Source organism: Triticum urartu, chromosome 1A (genome assembly GCF_056163025.1).
Source record: "Triticum urartu cultivar PI428250 chromosome 1A, HENAU_Tu73, whole genome shotgun sequence".
In the NCBI taxonomy this organism is placed as follows: Eukaryota; Viridiplantae; Streptophyta; class Magnoliopsida; order Poales; family Poaceae; genus Triticum; species Triticum urartu.
In genome coordinates, this window is record NC_141873.1 from 25,555,603 (window position 1) to 25,561,856 (window position 6,254).

The following is a 6,254-nucleotide window of genomic DNA, read 5'->3' on the forward strand; positions in this document are numbered from 1 at the left end:
GGCCCTTTCCGTGAAGGATCCAGTTTCTGCAAAAGAATCAAATGATTGCCATGTGTACAATAAGAAAATGTTGTCATGTGTTGAAAATATGATTGAGAGGCACTTACTCTGTCCCACAGGTTCAATGAGCCACTTGTGCTCCTCGATAGAAGGTGGTGTAGGTAGTCCGGCATTACCACGCAGCCACCCCTGCGAAGAACCCGGTGTCAAGTCACCCCACAACGCGGGATCAACCTCCCCTCCACCCTCCTCGGCCTCCTCCTCACCCTCCTCCTCGGCCTCCTCCTCCTCACCCTCCTCCTCGGCCTCCTCCTCCTCGCCATCAGGAACATACTCCTCCTCCTCAGACTCAGAAGGTGCCTCTGTATAGGAGGGCATCGAAGAAGACCCTCCTATTTCAGACACGGCCCGGAGTTTTTTGCCCCGGTTGCCTCTCCCCCCACCTCCTCCTCCTCTAGGGGCTCTCCCCCCACCGCCTCCTCCTCTAGGGTCTCCTCCCCCGACCCCTCCACCTCCCTGTGAGGTGTCATCCTCGCGTAGTCGGGAGGGAACCTTGTGGGCTCGTCCACTCCGAGTAAGTCCTTTAAATTTACTGAGGAAACTAGCGCCGCTGGACTTGCCCATGATTATTAAACCTGCATTGAGAAGAGAATAAACAATTAGTAAGGATATCAATTAAACAAGCATACAGGAAAAACATTAATACCAGAAGAGCACATTAAGCATACTATTGTAATGATCATTAAAAGAACTTACATTTTCTAGAACCCATATGAATCATCGCTATTGTAATCTATTTGTGGACCGGTCTCATCATCACTATCACGCATATCTTCTTCGTTGTCTGACGGAGGTGGAGGCTCTTCCTCATCGTCAGCGTCTTCATTTAACTTTTCAAGCATAATTATGTCTCTTTGATTCACAACTGCCTCACCATCAATCCGTGCGTCGTCGTCGTTTGGGTCCAGGTCAACATAACCCAAGTCATCATCCTCGTTGTTTCGGACCACGTCATCATGTTCCTCTTGATAGAACACTCCCTCGTATGTCATGGGGTTTATGTTGTAGTAATCATCATCGTTCGGGTCCGGTAGCTTACCATGCGGCGACACCTTGAACACAACTTCCCAACCCTTTAGGTACTCTTTCTGGCATGGGTAAGGCAGATAATATATTTGTGTGGCCTGGGTAGCGGCGATAAAGAGATCAGCTCCGGCATAGACGGTTGATGGTTTAACTTCAACTAAACCAACAGAAGGCGTATGTCTCAGACCCTTTTTGGGGTCGAACCATCGGCATTTGAACATAGTGAGACTTAGGTGTTCGCGGCCACGTTTGAATGTAAGCTCGTATATTTTTCCTACCCTTCCGTAGTAATCTACTTCATTATCTCCTTCAGTGAAGACTCCGGTATTTATGGTTTTGGGATCAGGCCGACTGTTCTGTGCTCCTCTGTATGGAAGCGATACACATTCACATCATACTTTTCGCATGTCATGACGACAGGATCAAAACCCATGGAAACCCATCTCAATTCTTCATCCATTGATTCGGTCGGATCATTTCCCTACAAGTTTAATTGAAATTATAGGGTGCATGAGTTTAATTGAAATTATAGGGTGCATGAGTTTAATTGAAAGTGTGAAAAATTACTTTCTCGATGAACCACGCAACGAAATTTTTCCTTCCATCAGCACCCTTTCGGAGAAGAGCAAGTGCCTCCGCTTCAGAAGGAGGCAGCATTCCCGTCCATTCTTCTTCAACGAATCGACTACAATAAGAAAAGCGGTATAAGAACTAGGCAAAGTGAACATAACGAATTGACTAAAAGAATGGTGCAAAGGTATTACCTCATCCACTCATCCTCAACTTCCTTGATGTTGTGCAAGATATAGAACATGACATCCTCCCACTCATCTCGTGGCATGAGATAAGATTTCGAGCATCCAGCCCTACTACCTTGCCCGATGAATAGAGGCAACTTGGGTTTATACTTGGGTTCTTCTGTATTGTATCGAGACACCTTATTGTGCAACGTGGGAACATGGTCCGGATAGTAGGCTGTCCTGAGGTCTGCCACCTCCTCTAGGATAACTGCCTCAGCTATGGAAGCTTCAATCTTAGCTTTGTTTCCACATTTCTGTCTCAGATGCTTGTTCTGTCTCTCAGGGCCATACTGCCAACGATTCTGCACAGGGCCCCCCAACAATACCTCGTTCGGGAGGTGCAAAAGGAGATGTGTCATCGGAGTAAAGAAGCCTGGCGGGAAGATCTTCTCTAGCTTGCATATCAACTCCGGCGCCTTCTTATGCATTTCTTTTATCTTCTCAGGACATACTTCTTTAGCACAAAGCGTGCGGAAGAAATGGCTTAACTCCGCAAGCACACGCCAGACACGCTCGGGAACATACCCCCGAACCATCACCGGCATAATCCGCTCAATCCATACATGATAGTCATGACTCTTGAGCCCGATCACTCTGACCGTTGAAAGATTGACCCCCTTACTTATATTCGACGCATAACCATCAGTGAACTTCACGACGTGTTTCAGCCACTTGAATGTCTCCATCTTATGATCCTTTTTAAGTACGAAGTCAGCATCTGGCTTGAACCAAGATTTTCAACTGCCTGTGGGAGGCTGCATGTGTAGACGTGGTCTATCACAAATATTCTGTTGATCAACTCTAGCATTAACATTATCCTTTGTCTTATCAGGAATGTTGAGGATCGTGTGAAAAAGGGACTCTGCGACATTCTTTTCGGTGTGCATCACGTCTATGTTGTATGGAAGTTTGAGGTCCTTAAAATAGGGAAGCTGCGTGAAGGGGGTAATGTGAGTCCAGTTGTGCGTCTCACCATATCCTTCAAAAATTTTCCCTTTACTCTTTCCTTTGCCCTCGCCCTCGTCTTCGCCTATGGCTTTGCCTTTGCCTTTGCCTTTGCCTTTGCCGTTTCCTTTCCCCTCACCGGCAGGCTTAAGAGCTTTCAGCTGAGCAAGCACATCCGCACCAGAAAACGTTGGAATCTCGTTTACTTCATGGACAACTTTGCCTTTTGTGAAGTTCTTCTTGTCTTCCCTATCAGGATGGTCTGGAGGGAGGAACTGTCGATGCAGGTCAAATGCAACATACTTGCCACCCTTCTTCAGCCAAATGAAAATCAAGGCCTGCATGCACACTGGGCAAGGCATCTTTCCACTTGTACATCATCCGCAGAACAAGGCATAACCGGGAAAGTCATGGATGCAATATTGTAGCCAAACTTTCATCAAGAAATTTTTCTGCAGATGTCGGTCGTATGTCAACCTCGGGAAGTACCAAGAATGGTGCAAATCATCCACCAACGGCTACATAAACACACTCAAATTCTTCCCCGGATATTCAGGCCCCGGAATTATAAGCGACAGGAACATGGTCTTGCGTTGCATTATGGCGCCGGGAGGGAGATTCAGCGGAATAACAAATACGGGCCAACAGCTGTATGGATTAGACGACATACCATATGGATTGAACCCATCACCTGTTATAGCAATTCTGACATTCCCAGCCTCGGCTGCTTCCTCCGGGTACTCTATATCGAATGACTTCCATGCTTCACCTCCTGATGGATGTACAATTTTTTTTGGATTGTACCTTTTCCCTTCCTTGTGCCACTTCATCATTTTGGCAGACTCCTCGGTGATGAAAAGGCGCTGCAGTCTTTTTATAAAATCAAGATACCAAAGAACCTTCACAGGGATTTTTAGCTGCTGCTTCTGACCATGCTTATCGACCACCTCAATATACCGAGAGGAACCGCACTTCCTACAGTACTTGTCATCCGCATACTCATGCCTAAACAAACGGCAATTCTTTGGACAAACATGTATTTTCTCATAGTCCATCGAGAGCGCCTTCATGATTTTCTTCGTACCGTACATGGTTTTCGGCAGTTCATGGCCCTCAGGCAGGCTGTTAGCCCATACTCCCAGAAATGCTTCGAAGCAACCTCGGCTACAGCCGTACTCAGCCTTGACTGCCATCAGTTGCGAGATGGCATCCAGCACAGACAGCTTGGCACCCTCATAGAGAGGTTTCTTTGACGAGGCCAAGATTTCCAGGAAGGCCTTTGCGGTTTCCTCCGACTCCTCCGGTTCATTCGCTGAATGTGACGGAGGTGTCGGCTGTGCAGCAAAGACATCATCTAGCATGTCTCTAACCCCATCATCCTCATAACCAGCGACACGTTGTCGTATCACATCCTCTCTACCACGGTCCCGCTGGGCAAAGTTTATCGGCATATTAAAGTTGGGCATAAATCCATGCGTGCGAAGGTGCTTAGTCATCTCACTCTTATCTCTGCAGATACGCATCTTACATCTGGCACACGGGCATTCTGGCACCATCCTCATTGGACTACGGAATATCTCTTTCAAAAACACATCAGTTTTCTCGACCCACTCTGTTGTTACTTGATTCCGACGGAAAAACCCACTATACATCCACTGATTATCTGCCATCTCTGCTTTATTGGAAGCCACACAACAAAATTAAGGATTCATTTAAATTACTCACATCAATATTTTATTTTTTACAAGGTTGACGAGAAACGACATTTAATCCACCTACATCTCTAATAGGTAAAGATGGGTCCTAATCCCACCCGAGAATGTGTAGATTGAGTACGTTGTCCATGCTCTACCCCATTCCGAGACAAAATTTCGGCAGCACCTCCCCGCTGTTCTCCAAATACACGTCTCGACAAAATGCCGAGAGAATGTGCATCCGGAGAACAACAGGGAGGTGCCGCCGAAATCCTGTCTCGGAACGGGGTAGAGCATGAACAACGTACCCAATCTACACATCCTCGGGCTGTCCGTGGAAAGCGCTGGACAATCCGAAAGAGCTGCGGTGATAAATATGCAATTGAATGCATATTTATCGATGCAACCCTTTCGGACGGGAGACCTAGGTTACGCGACTTGATGTGAAAATTTAATCTAGTGACATGATTAAAAGAACGTATGAGGTGGTGGATTTGTAGCTCACCCTCGGATGTAGATGATGTAGTCGATCAGCGAAGGGACAATCAAAGACCAAGAGCTCCAACGTCAATGATCACTCCACCGGAGGCAACACCAGAAATCCTCTAAATTCCACCAAATGAAAAAAATTAGGTCATCACATCACATATAAAGCATCATCACACATCACATCATATCACGAACTTGTTTTAGCAAGACCAACTTGATGAAGTAACCACTCATCATATCCAAATTTTAACTTTCGTCTCTCTATCTTCACAAAAAAATTACTCTTCCCTCTCATCTCATCTTCACAATACATATATCTATAATATTGAGTATGTATCTAAAAACATAGTAAAACTACACAAATATCCATTCATCTCATCTATCTATCTCACATTGTGCACTTAATTTTTTTCACATTTATACTCTCTTTCATTTCATTCATCTATCTAACATCCATCTATCTAATCATCTATTACTATACATATATATGCATTCATCTACAACATTACTACACAAAAAGGTAAAAAAATCTTACCTACGGATGAGGGGGCGACCACCGGAGCAGGGGACGACCACCGGAGCAGGGGGCGGCCGGTCGGGGCAGGGGACGACCACCGGAGCGGCAGGGGGCGGTCGCCGGAGGGGCCGGCCGGTCGGACCAGCAGGCGGCCGGCCGGGGCGGCGTCCACGCAGGGAGGAGGAAGGGGCGGGGCCGGGGTCGAGGAGGAAGGGGCGGGGGCGGCTGGAGCAAGGGAGGGGCGGGGGCGGCTGGAGCGAGGTGCGGCGGCGGCGGCTGGAGCAAGGGAGGGGCGGGGGCGGCTGGAGCGAGGTGCGGCGGCGGCGGCTGGAGCAAGGGAGGGGCGGGGGCGGCTAGAGCGGGGGCGGCTGGAGCGAGGTGCGGCGGCAGCGGCAGGTCGGGGTGGGGGGTGCGGCGGCGGCGCAGGTCGGGGTCGGGGGGTGCGGCGGCGGCAGCTCGGGGCGTGGGGGAGTAAGTGAGTGGATGGGGAAGAACGTGAGTGGATAAGGTCAACTATGCCGACGGCTAAGCCGTCGGCATAGCTCAGGGCGCCACGTGGCACCTATGCCGACGGCTTAGCCGTAGGCATACTTTATTTTTATTTTTATTAGCCACGTCACCGATCCGCGTATAAGCTTCCCTATGGCCGCAGCTATGCCGACGGCTTTGCCGTCGGCATATTTTTATTTTTACTTTTCTTATTTTGTATAAATTTTGTAATGT

The 6,254-nt window shown here is 48.2% G+C and overlaps 1 long non-coding RNA gene across 1 annotated transcript; it reads right to left on the reverse strand.

The window, feature by feature from the left end:
- Window positions 1-285: 285 nt before the first annotated feature.
- Window positions 286-5,686, reverse strand: LOC125543310 (uncharacterized). The gene is made up of 3 exons (XR_007298389.2): window positions 5,550-5,686; window positions 5,031-5,130; window positions 286-635 (listed from the first exon to the last, which is right to left on the reverse strand). It is a non-coding gene; the product is annotated as an uncharacterized LOC125543310 (long non-coding RNA).
- Window positions 5,687-6,254: the final 568 nt, after the last annotated feature.